A 21,503-nucleotide genomic window follows, 5' to 3' on the forward strand; every position below is an offset into this window, starting at 1 on the left:
GGCAACATACTGTATGGCTTCAACTACAAAATATTCTAGAAAAGCCAAAACTATGGAGACAGTGAAAAGAATAGTGTTTTCCAGGGTTTTGGGGTAAGAGAGAGTTGAATAGGCAAAGCACAGAGATTTTTAGGGCAGTGGAACTATTCTGTATGGTACTATAATGGCGGATACATGTCATTATACTTTTGTCCAAACTCACAGAAGGTATAATACCAAGAGTGAATGGTAATATAAACTACAAATCTTGGGTGATAATGATGTGTCAATGTAGGTTTATCAGTTTTAACAAATGTACCATTCTGGTGCAGAATGCTGATAATGGGAGAGGCTATGCATAGTAGAGGTAAACAGAGGTGTATCAGGCATATTTGTACCAATTTTGCTATGAACTTAAAACTGTTTTCTCTCAATTTTGCTATGAACTTAAAACTGTTCTAAAAAGATAGTCTTTTTTAATTGAACAAAAGTTGATAGCATCATATATGTACTGTGTAGATGTGGAGTGGAACAGCATTTCTTTAGGAACCCAGAGCAGCCAATCCTCACTGCATGTAAGATTCAATTCTCCAGGACCCTTCTCACTTTTGGTAAAACTGTCTGTCCTCCAGCTGTCACAGGGACTTTCTTCTTTGACCAGTTCAGTTCCCCTTCATTTTTCTACCTTTATGATATTTCCATGTTCCAGTTGGCTGGTTTCTAAACTGGTCTTTCAATTGGCCGAGCATTGGTAGGAAGAGCTAAACTGAGCTCTTTAGAAGGGCTCCTCCTCTTTGTAGGGAATGTGGGTGGAAGAGTTTAGTGCAAAATAAGAATGAGCTACCAAACAACAGAATAATTAGTTGTAGATTTAAATGCACATCTGAAATATATAAAAATCCCTGGGAGGATCAATGGCTGCCTGTTGTAGGTAGATAGACTGTTGTAATCAACTTGTTAACAGAAGACTGATTATTCCAGTACTAGTTAACCATGGCCTGCAGCTCCTTTGGATTATAAATCTTAGCATGCTTTGTAACTCCCCCGTCAGGTCATGCTCACCCTACTATTGTCTCGTTGACAGGGTGAAACATAGGGAAAATTCTAAGGAAGTCAGAACTGACTTTTGAGGCATTTCCCACAATTAAGTCTTCTTTAGAGTCTTTAAGTTGGGGTGGTTATTTTCTAACAAGGGCACATTGGCTAAATTTATAGAGGCAAAGATTTTAAAATAATCTTCTCAGTTTAAGGCAGATATATATTTTAATAATTACACTATTACAGCATGGCAGGTATTACCGATGTTCCCCCTGTTGATGTGGTACTGGTGGATAGAGTGATGGACTCCTTATTGAGAAATAGATGGAGAATGATACAACTTCAGATTCTCATCCTTAGTATCTATTGTCTGGTCCTCTCCTGGTACTTTTAGGTCATGGTGTCTAAAAGCAGATCTGTAGAGGTGAATTCCTGTGCCAGTATTTTTTTGAGAGTGTGCTCTCAGTAGAGCACTATAAGAGAACAAAGGAAGCATAATGGAACAACAAAGGAAACTAAGTTAAATGTGAATTTAGATTAATGTAATGGCTAATATTCATGAAAATCCCGGTAGTTATTTCAAAAAGGTAAGTAAGTGATGCATTATCGAAACTACCTGGTAGCATCTTACTTTTATTTTTCCTCTTCCTTAATACTGATTAAACCATGTGCTATATTCTTTGAACCCACAAATTTATTATATGCCATTTCAATTAATTATGGATTGCCTTAATATTCTATCAGGTAAGTAATCTAGACCACTAGTTCAAGTTACTTTATTATTCATTTATCTGGGTTTTATTTGCCTTAATAGATTCAAATTCTTTAAAGACTTTGAATTTCACAAATGCTTCTTTGCATATATTTTAATGAATAATCTAATGTATTCATAGATGCATTATCTGACAGATTAATATTTGTAGAATAATTTTAAAGAATACCTGATTTGAACAACTTTGACTACATTTACTCCTGTTTCTTGCTTTATTAATACTTAAAATTTCAAAGTGTTTCAATTAAAATAACAAAGCTATGCTTGCGAAATATTTATGAATAAAAGGAAATGATATGTGGGTTTATTATGAGACAAATCTGGAGGGAAATAAGTAGGTGTATAGATAAAACAATATTGCCATTGATGAGTTAATGGGAATTCTTACCCTATTCTCTCAAATTTTGTATATATTTGAAATTTTCCAAATTAAAGAGTAAAAAAATTATAATCATTCTAGATAGAAGTTACTTGTTTAGAAATATTTATGAATCTTAGAAATATTCTGACTTCAAAGGAGCATGTTTTTATCTTTTTATTATGTTACACTGGAAGGAAGTGTTTTAAAAATTATACTTAAGGAAGATTAGAAGTCACTTTTGGCTTCCTGGAGTAGTTTTTATGTTTTAATGCATATTGATTTGCATCAATATTCTTTACAAATATATTTCTCTTATTTTTCAGCTAAGTTAAAATTATGGTATAAGGATGTGGCAATAGATATTAAGGATAATGTATGTCTGGCACTAAGAAGACTATTATGTATTCTTGGATACAACAAATTAAGGACATTAGCTAAATACTCATACTGAAAAAGATATTAAAACAATTAAAAATAGGCAAACCTAAATTATTCTTTTATTTTTTCATTACTTATTCCTCAATTGAATGAAAAGTTTAAAGAATTCATAACTTCAAAGGATTTTCAAAGTCACATATATCAGTAATTTCTCTTTGTTTTAACTGTTTAATTAAGATATGATAATATATAGTTTTTCCCATTCAATAAGTTTTATAAACATTCCCTAACTTATTTGAAACAGATTCTTATAAGTTTCACATTATCTTTTCTGAAGTTTATTATGTATCAGAGAATAACTCAATAAGTTATTCTAATTTTGAAAATATAATTCACCTACATGTTGACATTAATTTTTAATTATAATTCCAAGTCTTGACAGATGAAACTGCTGCCTTTCCCAATTTTGTTTCTATTCCATGCATTAGTTTCTTTCAATTAACATTCACAAATTATATAGATATTTTTATGGCTATTCTAAAACTAAACCAAATTCTAGAGCCAAAGTAGTTTTTCTAAACTCTATAATGTAAAGAAAAAACTTAAAAGAATAAAACCAAAGGAAGAAATCATAAATGAAAAGGAAGCTTTGATTACATAAATATTAAGGATGTTTTAACTTTCAGAAAGTATAAAGTCACACAAAATTAAGAAAATAAGAGACTATTAGCTTATTTCACTTTTTTAAAGATTTTATCTATTTGAAAGAGAGAGAGAGAGAGAGCATGAGCAGGGGGAGGGCCTGGGAGAAGCAGACTCCCCACAGAACAAGGACTCTGATGTGAAGGGCTCCATCTCAGGATCCTTGGATCATGACCTGAGGTGAAGGCAGACACTTGACTGACTGAGCCACCCAGGTGCCCCGAACTTATTTCACTTTTATTTTCTTTTCACATTTACTGTGTTGTGAACACCTCATTGTCAATAAACATGTTATTGAAGTAATGTAGTAAGGGACAATGCTTTCTGATATTTCTGCAGTATTGGATCAGGTTATATTCTGGATTATGCTTACAAGGGAATTTGTATAGCAAATGACCTTAAATGATAGAGATAATGTCACCTTTCTGGGGTACAGGATATATTTCCTTCCAAGTAAAGATGATAACAATAATATCTTTTTCTAGCCCCAATTTTCCCAGGTTTGCCAGCACATTGTTTAAAAGATTGGGAGTTTCCTCACCTCAGCTGTGACCCAAACCCATTGAAGTTATAGTATCCACCTGTGCTAAGCCCTTGTTGGACTTGTGCAAGTCAAGGTCAACCAACGCAGATGTGTGAAGTTCATGTTTCTTGCTGTGTTATGAATAGGAAAGTCTCTCCTCTCAGACCTAAGAATCTTTTGTCTTCTGATAGCGTAAATGAAATGGACTGGCTGACTTTTACCATATAAACAGAGCAAAGTATCAGACACTGCACAGGTCTCCACACATCAAGTCTTGGCCAGATATCTTGTAAATCACTGATTCATACTGGAGATAAATAAGTAAACGTTTGAGTCAAAGGGTAACAACTGAGGCCTAAGAATGTTATATCTTGCTCAGTTCACAACCTTAGTAACTAACATGGTGTCTGAACAGACCAGCAGTAGAAACAAAAAACAAAGCAGTTCAACTACAACAACAAATATGTTGAATAAGCAAATAAACTAAAATCTAGCTATTTTGCATCTATTTCAATTATTTTCCTACTGTTCAATAACTGCTAGTTAGATGTAGTAAAATAAAATTCAATTATTTTATAACACTCAAGAAAATATATTACCTTTCCTTTGAACATATTAATTCAAACTACATGTTGATGGTGGGTTCTTGTTTTATTTTGTATGCAAAGAACAGATAACTGGAGCATTTTCTATTTTGAAAAACAAGACAAAAATAGTCATCTACAATTTTTCTTTGCATATAAAATGAGCTGTGTTAATCCTCTTATGTTTTAAATAAACCATATCAAAATTAAATCGTATTGAATTTTTAACTCATGTTATACACAAAACTGTTTGTCTTTTCACATAGTAGCAAAGTGAGTAAACTGTTAAAAGATGTGCCTTTTGCTCTTTTGTGTTTCTGTACTTTTGCTATGAAAAGAAATTGAATGGGAATTATGTTTTTGTCATAAGTGATTCAGAGTGGAAATATATGTCTGAGAAATAAGCAGACACATCATACCAGACACATGAAAAAACAAAGTGTGAAATGGGAATGAGATATAATACTTAAAGTGATTTTATAAAAACTAGTGAAAGAGCAAAACAGTGAGAATATCATATTAAATCATGAACACTTGCAAGGAGTGGTGAAAATATTGATGGAATTACAAAAGAGGTTAGTGAAGAGAGAAATGAGGCCTGTTCAGAAAAATGAGCTTTTCCTCATAAATAAATTGGGTTATGCAAAGAGGTTGTCACTTCATATATTAAAACATGGGTGATTGGGTTGTCTCTTTGCTACCACCAAAGGGCCACAGAGAGCAAACTTTATGATAAAAAGAAGTAAGGAGACACATGGAAAAAATGTCAATATCACTCAGCAGCAGGGGAATGCAAATTAAGACCAAATGAGATATCACCTCATACCTGTCAGAATGTCCAGTATCAAAATGACAAGAAATAACAACTGTGGAGAAAAGGAAACCCTATGTACTGTTGGTAGGAATGTAAATTGGTACAGTCGCTGTGGATAACAGTATGGAGTTTCCTTAAAGAACGAAAAATAGAAATATCATATGATCCAGTAATTCCACTGCTAGGTACCTAAAGAAAATGAAAACACTAGTTTGAAAAGATATATGTACTCTTATGTTTATTGCAGCATTATTTATAATACCCAAGATATGGAAGCAACCTAAGAGTTCATCAATAGATAAATGGATAAAGAAAATGGGATACACACACACACACACACACACACACACACGTATATAATATATGTAAATATTACTCGTCATAAAAAAGAATGAAATCTAGCCTTTTGCAACAATAGGGATGGATCTAGAAGGTATAATACTAAGTGAAACAAGTCATGATTCAAGTCAGACAGCAACACACAAATACCATATTATTACACTTAATGTAGAATGTGAAATAAAATCAGCCAAACAAACAAACAAAAAAAGGAAACAGATTCAAATACAGGAAACAAATTGGTGGGCCACAGAAAGGAAAGGGTGGGAGGGATGGGTAAAATAGGCAAAGAGGATTAAGATGTCCAAACCTCCAGTTATAAAATAAATAAGTTTTGGGGAAGAAAAGAACAGCATAGGGAATATAATCAATACTACTGTAATAATATTGTATGATGACAGATGGTAACTATGCTTAAATGTGGTGAGCATTTTATAATGAATAGAATTGTAAAACCAGTATTTTGAAAACCTGAAACTAATATAACATTGCATGTCAATTATACTTTTTTTTTTTTTTTTCCCTTAAAGAAAGATAGGAGAAAGTGGGGGGGGGGGGGAATGGAGGAAGAAGAGGAAAAGGAGCAAAGGACCTATCAGAATTCTGCCAAACAGCAGGAAATAACCTTGGGAATTTTAAGTCACATAAAACGTGTACCTTCTTTTTTTTTTTTTTTTTTAAGAATATGCTGGAATTGTTTGGAGAAAACAGCAAATAAAGTAAATGAATAATAAATAAAAAAGTAAATTAAATAAATTTTTTTTTTTTTTTAAATCGTACCAATCAACAAGATCTACAAGGACAAAAGCTGCAAGACTTCTGCCAAGAATAAAGCCTGGTAAGAGCCTGTTGCTCCATACTGTTGTGCTGGTTTCTGCTTGAGAGTAGATCTAGCCCAGTGTACTAGGATCTACCTGCCTAGAAACTAGTTTTCCAAATATACATGGTGTGAAGAAGACCCAGAAAATGATGAAAAATATAATATTTATAATCAATATCACTGTCTTTTTAAATGTGTAAATTGTATAGTAAGTAGATCAATTAAATATAGATAATTTTAAATAGAAAAACAATATTTTAGAAATGCCTCCAATAACTCCAACTTACAGAGATAAGTATTAAATGGACATTGGGGAAGGTATGTGCTATGATGAATGCTGTGAAATGTGTAAGCCTAATGACTCACAGACCTGTACCCCTGGAGCCAATATTATATGTTAATAAAAAACAAACAAGCAAACAAACAAACAAATAAAGTTCTCTTTCTCCCTCTCCAACAAATTTATTCCAGTTGTATTTCAGGCAAGAGGTCAATCACTGAAGGTAAAATGATAAACTTGGTAGCTCATGCCCTTAAGAATCATACATTCTGTTAGGGAAAGAGTTAAGAATTACATACAAGAAAAATTTTTTTTAAAAAATCTACAGATTGTAATAACTATTATGAAAGACACAAACTGGATATTGGTTAGGGATTATTAGTGATGCAGAGTAGAAACATATTTTAATGGGATAGTATAGGAAGACTTCTCTGAGACTATGAACTTTAGATTGAATCCTGAGAGTTTTAAACATACCCAGTCATGTGAGGAATCACCAAGCAGAGTAAATACATGGGTGTCTATAGAAAATGAAAAGAGAATGCCACTGGACTAGGTTAAAGAGGTAGAAAGGGCACAGAATATCACAGTATCTGGTAAGACTATTCATGACTAAATGATCCATCCAATTATTCAACAAATGATTATCAAGTACTATCATGTGCCAGGAACTATTCTTGTCACTGGAGAATGTTGTCTATGTAGATGTTAAGTGAGAGAAAGTAGATAATAAATACAATAAATGAGAAAAATATTTAGTTTATTGACAAGGTATAGATGGTTTACAAAGAAATTTAACAGTAACAGGAAATAGGGAATAGACCCACAGGGAATGACTTGCAAATTTTATTGTGATGGTAGAGGGGGATATTACAGAAAAGGTAAGAATAAAGTCTGGAGCAGGTTTAAGGGGAATGTCTAGGTGTTACTTTTCAGACATGTTAAATTGAAATGCTTCTTTAGAAACAAAGTGAAAATTGTGCATAGTTCATAAATCATGATATTAATTTGAAGTTCTGGGGAATTTCTGTTTGATGTTTTAAAAAGAATAGCTTGGTAGATGTGAGGAGAATGGACAGAATAGATTTTTATTTTTTTGACAGAAATCACAAGTAGGCAGAGAGGCAGGCAGAGAGAGAGGAGGAAGCAGGCTCCCTGCTGAGCAGAGAGCCTGATGCAGGACTCCTCCTAGGACCCTAAGATCATGATCTGAGCCAAAGGCAGAGGCTCAACCCACTGAGCCACCCAGGCACCCCAGAATAAATGTTCTGAAGGAGTGACACCACGAGACTATTGTTACTCTATGAAATTAAAGATATTGGCCTGGACCAGAGTGGCAATAAAAATGGAAAGAAAGAAACAAATTTTGAATGTATTTTAAAAGAAGAAACTACTGAATATGTGATAAATCGATTAGATGTAGGGCATAAGATATTGAAAATACTAAAAGGTGACTCAGGTTTTTGGCTGGAAGGAATGAGTGTTTTTTCAGATCAGGTCCAATATGGTGAATATATGTATATGAAAAGGAGAATACCAAATGGAGAATATATGAAAAGGAGAATACAAAATGAGAAGGCTTTGTTGTGGGTATACTGTGGGAAGAAGCTAAAACCATGAGTTTTTCTTTAGCATTTACAGACTGACACATAAAAAAGTGAGTTGATCAGTCAAAAGTTACTGTCAGCAACAATTTTTAAGCAAGTGTTTTGTGTCAGGCACTGTTAGAGTTTCTAAGGACACAGCAGAACAAAATAGAGAAGTTACTGAACATCTCTGCCTCATTTTTCTCTTCTGTAAAACTAAGTTAAAAATGGTGTCTACTTCATAAATTTGCTGTGAGCATTATATAAATAAATAAATATATATATATAAATATATATATATAAATATATATATATATATATATATATTTGGGGCTAAGCCTGGATATCTCACTCAGTTAAGTGCCTGACTCTTGATATCAGCTCAAGTCATGATCTCAAAGTCCTGATATCAAGCCCTGTGTGGGACTCCACACTCAGTGCAGAATCTGTTTGAGATTTTTTTCCTCTCTCTCCCTCACCATCTGACCCTGCACTCACTTTATCTCTCTCAAAAATAACTAAATAAAATATTTCATATCTATAAGATTTTATTTATAAAATGTATATATAGATGTGTATATATATAAAGATATATATAAAGATTATATTTACATATGTGTCTGTGCATATACACATATGTGTGTGTGTGTGTGTATATACACACATATACATTTTTCCATGATAATTGTGTTTGTTAAAAAGTGACTACTACAGGATCAGAATGAGAGTGCAACTTAAAGTTTGAACAAAACATTTGCTACTAATTTAAATTTGATAGTTTGGTAACTTTATTGGAAGACTTTTTTTCAAGATTTTATTTATTCATTTGACAGAAAGAGAAAGAGAGAGCTCAAAAGAGCACAGGCAGGGAGAGCAGGGGCAGAGCAGCCAGAGGGAGAAGCAGGCTTACCCCTGAACAGAAAGCTGGACGCGGGGCTCCACCCCAGAACCCTGGGATCATGCCCTGAGCCAAAGGCAGATGTCCAGTGGACTAAGCCACCCAGGAGCCCCACCTGGGAAGATTTTAAAGACAATTCTTCCTGTACAATAAAATGTTCCAGGGATAGATGTTCCAGGGTTGGAAGGGAAGAGATCAGCGTTCTATAAAGCATAGTTTCAAAAAGTTGAAGTCTAAATTTATGATTTGTTACTTGGTAAATGATACCTCGGCTTGGCTCAAACATTCTACTTGTTATCTTAAATTTAATTTATCCAAGTAAATGCATTAAATCTTTCATACTGAGATATTAGAAAGCAAAGATAATCTATACTCCCAAGGAGAATCTAATTAATTTAGCCACCAAAATTCAGTAATGTTATTCTAGCACTGTCAGATTCTATTTTGAAATCTGTCAAATTTTCATGTGTCAGTGATCAAAAGAGACCCCCACTTTCATTTCTCTGTTATATGCAAGTAAATTAACTGTCTTTTCTTAAAATACTTTTTCTTCTCTTCCAGCTTTCATGGTCCTTTGTTGTTGTAATTTCAATGAACAATTTACCATTTTATTTATTTATTTATTTATTTTTATTTTTATTTTTTTAATTTTTATTTATTTGACAGAGGGAGATCACAAGTAGACAGAGAGGCAGGCAGAGAGAGAGAGAGGGAAGCAGGCCCTCTGCTGAGCAGAGAGCCCGATGCGGGACTCGATTCCAGGACCCCGAGATCATGACCTGAGCCGAAGGCAGCGGCTTAACCCACTGAGCCACCCAGGCGCCCCACAATTTACCATTTTAAAGATGCTTCCTGCCATCAATGTTAAAAACAAAATTTATGGTTTCAACTATTTTCAGTTTTCAGTATAAGGTTCATATATTTTCATTTCTTTAATAAAGAAATTTCACAGTTATTGCCTACCAAGAAAAATATGATAGAGATTTAACAACTGTATAAATCTTTCAAGGATCCCTTTTCTTGGCAACACTGGTGGTTGAATCGATAGAATGACTATAATGACTCATCATCTGTTTGTTGGGTGAGCTGGGTATTTCTTTTTCTACTCTCAAGCGGGTATTTTAGAAACACGGTTTCCTTTATGTTTTTCTTGATAGATTGCAAAATATTTTTTCCTTTGCTTCCTCTTAATCATCCATGTTTTAGCTTTAATGGAGTTTTCCATAGATCTTTGCTGATGACTCTATCAAATTAACTCTCTTCCTACTGTGCTCTAGTCATACCCCTTTGTTATTCTGTCAATAGCAGTCATCACAATTTCTAATTATCTTTTCATTTGATTAGTCTTTATTTTCTTACCTACTCCACTTGATTATAAGTTCTATGGGTTCAGAGGCCTTTCCCGTTTTATCAATTTACATAAACATTTTATACTTACTGCTTATCTAGTTCTCTAACCCCCATTGCTGCAGGACTGTGACTGTGGTCACATGAGCTTCTACCAGCTTCACACACATGCCTCATCTAGGACCCATATCCATTACTCTTCTTATTATGGGTTTCCTCCAAAGAAATAAATTGATGCACATCAAATGAGATAAAAGATTTAACAGTCAATCTTATATTGTAATTTTATTAAGAGAAAAGTACTATTCAAGTTTAACCAAGTTAATTGGAACTATTGATTAAACTAAATCTTGGCACCATACAATATAATCAAGCATTTGTTATTTTCCAGGTCTAAGTATAATGCTCATTGAAATCAGTTTCTCCAAATTAGAATTCTGCTGGGTAATTCTTATTTGATAAATCTGCACTGGGGTTTCTGAGCAGCATCAGTATTATGATGTCTTTTCTTGTATTACCTCAGACATCAAAATTTTAGTTTGTTCTGGTTAATTGTCCAGGATTATTAATAATTAAAAATTGTTAATTGTCCTTTTGCTTCTGTCCTACTCATCTTATTTCTTGAAATCCTTATAATCCTTATTTATTTTTCCAAGACAGAAAATGATTTTTGGCTATACTACTGTCCCTGTTTTTCGTTAGAGTCACAAGTATTTTCATAGATGAGTTGAAATTTACCTTTTAATAGTTTCTTCAAATTGTGAAGTTTGTCATTCAGGCCTCCATTAGGCCCAGTGGATTCCATACTAAATAGGACAAACCACATTTCTAGTAAATATTTAAGTACATTTAAGTACAGTTATGAGTTTTCTCCTCCTCTGTAGGTCCCCATATTTTGCTAATTATTTCATTCTTACTATAAGTATTTATCAGCATGGACATAATCAAGGGATATTTAAAAATTGAAAGATATTTCTCATATTTCATAAGAAAGGATTATAAACATTTATATAATGTACTTATGATCAATAGTGTTATTTCTGATAATTTACTTGTTATATAATCCATCAGAGGACATTTTCACATTGAGTGTCCACTTTTATTTTTAGTTTTGAGAATTTGTTGATTATTTCTGGTTACCATCTTTTGCTGTACTTACTTATCTCCTTGACTGTTTTACTGTTAGAAAATAACGAGCACTGGGACATCTGGGTGGCTAAGCCCCTTGACACAGACTCATGGTTTCAACTCAGGTCACCAACTCACCATTGTGGGTCAAGACCCATGTTGGGCTCTGCCTTCAATATGGAGCCTGTTTTAGATAGTTTCTCCCTCTTTGTGTCCCTCCCCGCTCTCTGTCTCTGTCTAAAATGAACAAAGTAAAGTCTTAAAAAAAAAAAAAAGAGCACTCAGCCACTCAGCCATGTTCAGTAAATAATAGGAAGAACTTTTTTCATTCAAGTAACATAGCATTTTGTTCTTAGCACACCAAGTCATTCTGTGCTACTTCTTAAGTCCCAAATTTTTCTAAGCACTGAGCTAGCATCTCTCTGTTTCTGTTTCTCTCTGTCAGATAGATAGATAGATAAAAAATCATGCATCTGGAAAATATGTATATGTCATATAACATAGAGGTGAATGGAATCTAAGCGTACAGAAAAGGGTGACACTTCCAAAGGGAAGTAAATAAGCTGAGAAGTCAAGTCTACCTAATGCTTTATTGAAAAGGTAACTTACAGTAGATTTGTTATCTCTCAAACCTGGAGATCCCTAAAGGGAAAATTTAGATAATCAATCTCTGATATACAATTTCTGACTAAAATTTCTAGAATATGTCCAGTATGGCTTAGACAGTAAAAATAATTTGTGACTGGCAACTGGGTGGTTGAGAGTCTGTCTTTTGCTCAGGTCATGATTCTGGAGTCCCAAGTGATCAAAGTCCTGCATCAGGTTCCCTGCCCAGCAGGGGGATCAGCTTTTCCCTCTCCCTCTGCTCCTCCCCTGCCCATGCTCTCTCTCTCTCTCTCTTGCTCACTCTCTCTCTTAAATAAATAAATAAATAAATATAATGTCTTAAAAATTTATGTATATTTAAAGTGACCTCTGACCTTAATTTTAAGAGACATGTCATATAGAATTGCTGCATATTTTTGTATAGCTTATTTTTGTGTTATGTAACCTATAATAAATGAAATCTTGCCATTTGCAACAACATGGATGGAACTAGAGCGTATCATGCTTAGTGAAATAAGTCAAGCAGAGAAAGACAACTATCATATGATCTCCCTGATATGAGGAAGTGGTGATGCAACATGGGGGCTTAAGTGGGTAGAAGAACAATAAATGAAACAAGATGGGATTGGGAGGGAGACAAACCATAAGTGACTCTTAATCTCACAAAACAAACTGAGGGTTGCTGGGAGGAGGGGGGGTTGGGAGAAGGGGGTGGGATTATGGACATTGGGGAGGGTATGTGCTTTGGTGAGTGCTGTGAAGTGTGTAAACCTGGTGATTCACAGACCTGTACCCCTGGGGATGAAAATATATGTTTATAAAAAATAAAAAATTAAAAAAAATTATAAATGTCATTGTCAAATACTTTCAATAATTTGATAAGAAATAATTGACCCTGTCCCCCAACCCCCATGAATGGTTAGGACACACATTAACATCAAGACATTTTCCTTCCTTTCTCCCTTCCTCCTTCTCTTCCTTTTCCCCTTCTTCCTTCCCTTCCTTCCTCCCTCCCTCCCTTCTTTCCTTCCTTCCTACCTCCATTCCTTCCTTCCTTCTTTCTTTTTCTTTAAATAATTACAATTATTATAAGTGTTCCCAGAAATAGCACTGCTAAGGATTCTGTGTTGAATTAATTTTAATTAAAATGGCTGATATTCAAAAGCTTTTATTTTGTTTGTTTGTTTTTCTTGTTTTGGTTGGTTGGTTTGTTTTAAAGCAAGCATCTCTTTTCTGCTGACCTAGTTACAAGGGAAAGTCTTTGTCTTCAGGAAAGTCTGGTTTGAAAGTCGTTCAGAAAAAAAAAAAGAATTTTGGGTAAATGCATTCCTTTAATAAATAAACATAATGGAGATGTATAGAAAAATCCCTTTTTCTAGGTAGGCAGAAAGGCTGTTGGGAAGAAGCATATTTCCAATTTGTATGTGTTTCATTGAAGTCCCCAAGTAAGTCAAAAGAAGGGCATTCCCCTACTCTGTTCACTGAATCTGAAATATTGTAAAAGTTTGCCTAATTTTCATTTCCTTTTTTTTTTTGTTTAAATTGTATTTATTTATTTGACTGAGAGACACAGCGGGAGAGGGAACACAAGTAGAGGGCGTGGGAGAGGGAGAAGCAGGCTCCCTGCCAAGCAGGGAGCCCAATGTGGGGCTCGCTCTCAGGACTCCAGGATCATGACCTGAGCTGAAGGCAGAGGCTTAATGACTAAGCCACCCAGGTGCCCCTACTTTTCATTTCCTAAGACGGGAAAAAAATACTTAAAAATAAATTTTTAAAGTAGAATAATTACAGTAAAATTTTTTATCATATATATTAAAAGAAATCCTATGCAGTAAGTCATGATTAATATGTAAAAAGGAAAATTAATTTCCAGCCTCTCCATTTAGTAATGTTATGGGAAATCTCTGAAATGATTATCAGTGGCATACAATTAGCAACTAGTTAAATGGTAAAGATCTAAATGTTTGATGTGAATGTGTTCTTATAGAAGTTAAATGAGTTCCATAGTTAAAATAAATTTGTGAAGGAGCCCCCAAAAGATAAACTAATCAGCTTACCAAAAATAAATATCAGTGATCAGTAAATACACAAAGCATATTCCATATATCCTTGTTCAACAACCAATTTAGAAAAAAAAAAGAATGATAATTTAAGTGTAAGTACATACAGATGCAAATTTATGGAAGAGCATTTGGTGAAAGAAACAAAACAAAGAAATTTCATCTCACTACTTTTGACCCAGTCATATGACACATACATACTCATTTTAAGGTAAATAATCAGAGAATATCACAGAACTATTTGTTTTACAATATCATTATAGGAATATTTACAATGGAACAAAGATAAACATGAATTATCTACTTTATAGAATTGAATTGTCTTGTTAGGTAATTTCCACACAATAGACTTTTATAAAATAATATTCTTGTGACCCTAAAATTGCTCTAAAAAATAAACTACTTAAAATATTTTACTTTAAAGTTTATATATGTGTAGAAAATTTTGCAATGCAATTAGATGAATAAAATTGAGTTCAAAATATGTATGTGGACACCTGGGTGGCTCAGTCGTTTAAGCATCTGCTTGTGGCTCAGGCATGATCCCTGCATCCTGGAATCCAGTCCTGCATTAGGCTCCTTGCTCAGTGAGGAGCCTGCTTCTCCTCCCTCTGCCTGCCAGCTCCCCTTGCTTGTGCTTTCTCTCTCTCTCTGTCTCTCTCTGACAGACAAATAAAATCTTAAGAAAAAAGAAAAAAAAACACATTATGTATGTTAGGATCCCAACATTATGAAATTAGAAATAGAAAGAAAAGATTATAAGGATATAACAGTAACATTCTTTATTCATAGTGTTGCAAGTGTTTTGAGTTGTGTCATGTGATCATCCCAACAGCTCCATGAGGCAGATACTAAATCCCTAATCCCATTTGATAAGTGACTAGACTAAGGTTCATATGCATTAAATAGTTTACTAAAGACCAGACAATTACAAAATGTCTCTAAAAGATAAAATAACTTAATTGTGGATTTTTTTTTTCTTAGCCTATATTACTGAACTTTTCCAGGCTGTATTGCTGAATTTCCTGAAAAGAATTTGTGCTGCTTTGACAATTAGGCAAAACCACTTTATAAGTAAGCATAGATCTTTTAAAAACTGGTATATGACACTGAAAATGTACAGGCACATTCACAATAGCAATTATCCACATTTAAAGATTTTCAATAATACTGATGTTAGCTAAATTTTCAAGGATGTTATTATAAGATTGTGAGCATATATTAGTTCTTCCTACTATTAATAAAGAAACAGTACTTCAGAACATTTTTATTTTAAATAGTTGAATTATTAAATATTTTATTAATGATTATTGAGAATAATATCTAACCTCAGAAATGTATATTTAAATATGCCATATTTTATACACATCATAAAACTTAAAGTCTTTATCAAGTTAGTACTCTAAATATTTGCCACAGGCAAATATGTTTATGCTTCAGGTATAAGTTTCAAGGTTTGGTGGATAGGCTTAAGTACCAGATTCTAAACATTAGATAGCAAATTGTAGAGAAGGTATTTGGGGTAGGTGTTCAGGGTGCATTTCAAAATCTTCCATTAAGTAGAAGTAACGGGAAACCAACAATCAATGACAAGATAAAAATCCTTTTTTTCCTCTGAGTAGTGGCCAGAGTTCTCTGTGGTATTGATACAGTCAGCCTTTAAGAACAGATATAATTTTCAATGTTCTATACTTTTTCTATAGTCTTCATTAACCCTTAAGCACAGGGAAGTGATTCTGAACTCTCGCCTGTCACAATTCAGTACAAAATCATCCAAGAAGCATTATCAATTCAGCATACTGGAGTGGTGTGATAATGCATCAGGGAATTAAAGAACCTGAAAACTGCCCCACTTTACTATTTCAGGGTCTCCTTCCCTCTCATCCTCTTTTCTTCCCTTTCACTATAGTTAACCATTTTAATAGCACTGTTTGTTATTCTAATGTTTTTTAAAAAAATATCTTTAAAAATTATGTATTACACCAATGTTAAATTCTTACTTTGGTTAAGTATCCTATGAGTTATATTAATATTAGGAAAAATTGGATGATACAGATGTATACAAATACATATACTCTTTATATAGATTATATACAATGGATATAATATATAACATATATTATATAATATATAATGAATATATATAATATACAATGAATATATATAATATATGTGTGCATATATTATATATATTATATTATATATACATACAAATACACACATAAATGCAAAATAAAGAAAAAGCATATCTATTTCTTCAACTTTCTTGCCATTTATCCAGCAAGACTCAGAAAGTTATCAGGCATCTATCTTCTATTATCTACCTACATATGTACTGATCTGTATGTAGTGAGAGAAACTAAAGTTGCTTTTTTCACTCAAAAATTTTGGAAACCACTCCATATTACCAAATAGATGTATTTTCCTTTTCTTTTGGTGTATGGGCAGATATGTTATTGCTAATTCAATCAATTTCTTATGCATATTTAAACTGTTTCTAATATTTGCTATTATTTACTTGCTATTATTTATACCAGGTAGACAGTATGCTGTATCAACATATTTCTGAAATACAAGAAGTTCTCCTAATTTAATTCTCTATATTTACTTTGATTTCTTTTGCACATTTTAGGGAAAGGAGGGTGCTTTTTGTGGGGAAAGGGGATGGTGGCTGGAATTAAACATAATTGACTTTATGTGTCTTCTTATATAACTTTCCTTTGAAACCTTTTCACTTTCTCTAGATCTCTATATTTTCATTATTTTTCTACATATTAATCTGTTTTTTTTACACTGCTTTCAGAAGTCTATATGTGCTCTATTCTAATTTAGTCCTCATTTCTGAATTTCTTTTAGAATAGTTTTCTTAAGTTCTAATATTTATTTAACATTCTTTTGTTATTTGGCCACCTTGCTCTGAGTTTATGTGATGTATACTGCTCTTCAAACTTTCACTTTTTTATTAATGAATTCTATTCATTTAAAATATTAAGTTTTCAATTAACATGTGTTTTACAGTCACATAATAAGAATGTTTTTATTATCTCTAACAAAATTATTTGGTTCATTGACATCTCTCTTCTTATAGTACCTATATGGCATTTTATTTCATTTATTTTTTTGCTCAATGTTTGAGTCTGGTTTTCCTGAAGAAGCAAAGATTATGGACCAAGCTAGTATGTTCTCATCTCTCTCTCTCCTCCTCCTCCTCTTCCTCATCCTCCTTCTTCTAAGATTTCTTCTTTTATTATCCTGAAGCCTTGCGTAGCCCCCATTCTTTCTTTCAGAAGTAAGCCTGCGACAAACAATCTGTCTTCAGCTTTGTTACCTACTTGCCTTCCATATTAGTGTTTTCACCTTCATATACTTTGTATAGTGGTCACAGTATGTTCTGGAATCTACTTCTTCTGAGTCTACATTTTTCCCTGCTATCTGAACTTTCTCTTCCTTATCCCTAGTAATCCTGCTGTATTCAGTTGTGGTTCATTCTCCCAGGAGTTTTGTCTCAACAGGAAATGCTTTCTAGAAGGAAATATTTGTTGAATATCTCTAACATCCTCAGAGGTTTATGCAACATCAGCACTGTTTTATCCATACATAGCCACTTAATTAACAACAGACATAGTGTGTGGGTGTGGGTGTGAGAAAGAGAGAGAGAAAGAGAGAGACTAACTCTCAAATCATACCATGGAAGGATTTCTGTCAGTGTTACCTATCATTCTAGGTTCAACTGAGCAAGTTTACCCACTCAGAATTGGGTCCTCTTTATTGTAGATATTTGTTGATAATATCAGAGTCTTTGTTTCATTGAATTTGTCAGTAATATCCTTTCATGCCTCACTATTTTCCTGATTTACATGCTGATCCTGAGTTAGTCCTACCCCCACTGATATTTTGGTAACATCCACCTACATTCTCAGGTATCTGGGGATTGTCTATCAGCTCACTTCGTTGATGATATGCCTATTTGTTTTTCCTCATTATATCACTTCTACTATTTTTCAGGAATTTAGAACATTCAGAACTGTGGCACTGAAATTATCTTCTTAAAACTGGACTTTTGTCATGTTTTTAATGGAATCCTTCTTTTAAAAACTAAACTAATCTATTTTGTGACAATGCAAAGTGGGTTCTTTTTTTTTTAATCACTTTTGGTTATATGACTAATTATTATGAAACAAAATTCTCTTTTGATTTACAGAAAAGCCAAAAATTTAGGCACCTAACGTTTATTTGCAATTCCCATAGTTTTCATAGCAAAGAAAGGAGTCATCCAAACAATGATAAAATAGTCAAGTCTTCAGAATTGTTAATGTTTCATTGAGAAAAATACATATATTAACCACAAATATCATTTTGTAGAAGACCTAGAACTCATTCGTCTCTCTTTCATTTTTGTTCTTTCCATTTATTCCATTCTTTCCCTCCCAGGGAGATGAATACTGGCTAACTTGAATTTTCATGGACTACAAAAATGCATGTCTCCTACCCTGCACCCCAGGAGGTTTATCTTCCCTATCACAGATGCACTAAAGGTAATGAGGTCAACTTATTCCCAGCCTATATAATAAGCACCCCTTCAATCTTCAAAATATGTCTCATTTTTTTTTCTGAAAATTAGAAAATTCAAGCTTGAAATCCTCAGTTTAAGATAGTTTCTAATGGTAACATAGCTAAAATTTATTTTGATAAAGTTATAAAGTTTTTAGAGAATTAATATATCATTTTGTCATGAAACAAAAAATAGTGATTCAGTACAGGTCAACCTATCCCTCCACAGCCCCACAAAGGCTGATGTTGTGCCAGACATAGACGGATTTAGATAATTTGAGACAGGTGCAAAAGTATGTGTATAATAAATCTCTTCTATAGAGACAATGATGTGGATCCAATGGGCCAGGTGTCAAGAACAGAACAGCCAGCATCAACTAAGGAGACAGGTTTGGATCTGATACTGTTTGAACAGGTGCAGGATATCTACAAGTATAAAAAATGTCCATCTATTGAATGGAACATGTCCAGTTGGAATCAGTACTGATTTGTAACAGATGAAGAAAATCTACCAAACACCTGTTAGGCTTTCAGGAGAGAAAATATGTTGGTAATATTAACTAACTAGGTTGTCAGATGATTATGAAAAACTATTATGAGACAACTGAAATTTAATTTTAATTTTGGTGTAATGTATCACCACACTGAACTAATTCCCTTGAATATATGGGTAATACTAACTTGCCACCAGCAAAGCAACTTCTCTATGGGGGATGTTTGAGATAGAATTAAACATAAATTGGAAACTTCAGATTTATTGAAAAAATCATAAATTATTTCACCAATACAGTTGAATTGACTGATTTGACTAAATTCTTATAACTGCTATTCAATTCAACTGTATAACTGATTTATCTGGTTATTATGTACTCACTTTTGGAGGGATATAAGTTGGATATAATGTTTCCATTTTAAATCAGATTTGTTGTTTGTTTCCAATGGATGATTTATCACTACAACCAGAGAGAAAAAGAGAGAGAGAGACTAGTTTGAGGATATTATGAATCAAAACTATTCTGAAAATGGGACCAAAAACACAATTATGCTTGGAGATACTCTGAAATATTGTCAACGGTGGAAATTGATATTTAATTTGGAGATAACATTAAATATTTTATGTTTAGTCTGATATATGATAATGTTTCAGTCTTATATGTGTGTGATCCACAAAACAAAATGTATAATACTTACCAATAAAGAACTCTTATTACTGCTTATAGTCTACTGAAAAGTGGGAGAATCAGCACTGTCTCTTGAACATTATATGACATATATATGCAAATATATTTGAAGTGATATTGAAAAAAACTCCAAAGTTTTAATTTACATTTTTCAAAAATGTAAAAAAAATTAAGAATGTTATAATAATAATGTAGATTACTTGGAATCTTTATACTAAAAAACTGAGTCCATGTTTTTTCAGAAGAATATCAAATGTTTATAAGAATTTTAAAAAATATTTGTCAAGAAAGGTTATGTCCACACCTAAAATAGACAAAATAATTAAATGCCAGGTGCCTGGGTGGCTCAGTTGGTTGAGCAGCTGCCTTTGGCTCAGGTCATGATCCTGGACTTCCAGGATCGAGTCCCGCATGGGGCTCCCAGCTCCTTGGGGAGTCTCCCTCTGACCTTCTCCTCTCTCATGTTCTCTCTCACTCATTCTCTCTCAAATAAATAAATAAAATCTTAAAAAAAATAATTAAATGCCTATGAAGTTGTAATGCACATCAGTTGTGACAGACATCTAAAATACCATTTCTTTAGCACATGTAGTCTTTAAATCTCTTCTTGAAAAAAATAATCACAAGGTCAACTAATTCAAGTCAAGTTATTATAGCTCTTGCAAACATTGAAGACTATATTTATTGAAGAAAGCTTAATATCTCTGAATATTTTAGGTGTCATTTTTCTTAATCTAATCATTTTATAAATAGATTATGCAAATTAGAAAATGAAGATCAAAACTTTTTATGAAAGGAGGCCTAGAAATTTAGCACAGGACCAAGATTAGTAGCCAAACACACAGTCCAATGCTTTTGGAAGGTTCAGAATCACATCAAATTAAAACAATAAACATAGGCATGCCTGGGTGGCTCAGTTGGTTAAGCAGCTGCCTTCGGCTCAGGTCATGATCCCAGCATCCTGGGATCGAGTCCCACATCGGGCTCCTTGCTCGGCCGGGAGTCTGCTTCTCCCTCTGCCTCTGCTGCCACTCTGTCTGCCTGTGCTTGCTTGTGCACGCTCTCTCTCTCCCTCTCTCCCTCTGGCAAATAAATAAACAAAATCTTTACAAAAACACATAAAAACAATAAACATAATTATAAATAAGCAACTATAATGCAGACATAATAAGATATTGCTTTTTAGTGTTTTACAATCTGTACAGACTTTTGGGTATATACTTTATTTTCAGTATGTTGGGAAAAGGTTCATTTCTTAAGGAAGGAATAAAATATTCTTTTTTCAAATATACTGAAAACTCTTGAGATCTGTGGACTTAATTTTACTTTGAAATTTCTACCTCTTAGCATTTGAATGCCTACCACCAAACTATTGTTTCAAGCTACCTTTTTAGAAATTATTTACCCACTTTGCCAGCTACATTTACTACCTAATTAATTTTTTAATTGTTAATTATAAAGGTTACAATTTTAAATACCAAGAATCTCAGAATAGGAGTAGTTTGACAAAGACTGGCCAGAGTCATGTATGAGATGGTCAGTGTCTAATATCTGCC

Source organism: Mustela erminea, chromosome 1 (genome assembly GCF_009829155.1).
Source record: "Mustela erminea isolate mMusErm1 chromosome 1, mMusErm1.Pri, whole genome shotgun sequence".
NCBI classification, from domain to species: Eukaryota; Metazoa; Chordata; class Mammalia; order Carnivora; family Mustelidae; genus Mustela; species Mustela erminea.